The sequence below is a fragment of the Octopus bimaculoides genome, chromosome 19 (assembly GCF_001194135.2).
Source record: "Octopus bimaculoides isolate UCB-OBI-ISO-001 chromosome 19, ASM119413v2, whole genome shotgun sequence".
NCBI lineage: Eukaryota > Metazoa > Mollusca > Cephalopoda > Octopoda > Octopodidae > Octopus > Octopus bimaculoides.
This window is the reverse complement of record NC_068999.1, coordinates 37,991,249-37,992,139: the sequence shown is the minus strand read 5'-3', so window position 1 is coordinate 37,992,139 and position 891 is coordinate 37,991,249.

Genomic DNA, 891 nt, shown 5'->3' with positions numbered 1-891 from the left:
TGTGTGTGTGTGTGTGTGTGTGTGTGTGTGTGTGTGTGTGTGTGTGTGTGTGTGTGTATGTGTGTGTGTGTGCGTGTGTAGCGGAAGCAAATCCTGATCTCAAAGATGGTGAACTCGTCACGAAGTCGTGTGGAGAGTTCTTTGTAGCGTGACGACTATCGTTAGGTGGTGTCACGACGTAAGGCCGGATTGACGTGTTCTGAAATCTCCACCGCCATTGGTTGATTCCCACCAATCACAGCAATTGTTCAGAGGCAGTGAAGTAACTAATTACAAAGTAAAATAGCGTTCATAATTACAACAACAATAGCTATTTTGAATTATCTTTCGTGTATTAATTAGCATTAATGAAATTACATTATTAATATTTGATGTAATTATAACGAGAGTGCATCTAAAGCAATCGAATCCCTTGCGGGGGTCAAGGCAATTTTGGTTGTTGTTGTTGTTGTTAATACGGTTAATGTTGTTGTTGTTGATGTTGTTAATATTGCTGCCGTTGTAGCTGTTCCTATTTACCTTCTCGTTTTTATTGTTGCATTTGGTGCTGTTGTTGTTGTTGTTGCTTTTCCTGCTGCTGCTTACGCCTAGTTCATGTCTCATCTAGATGATCTATGATCAATGGCCTTCTACCCACGACCTTTCACAATTGTACATTCAATTCAAATTGTGTCTGGTAGGGGCACGTGAGTCGGTTGAGTCAGCTTCTTAGTAAAATAATCGATGTTGTATAGTTATCTTAATAATGCCGCATACAGCACGGAAACAAGAATGTTATGATGCCATAGAATGTATGGTGTATCATATATGTGTGTGTGTGTGTGTGTGTGTCTAATGTGTGTGATGTGTCATATATATATATATATATATATATATATATATATATATATA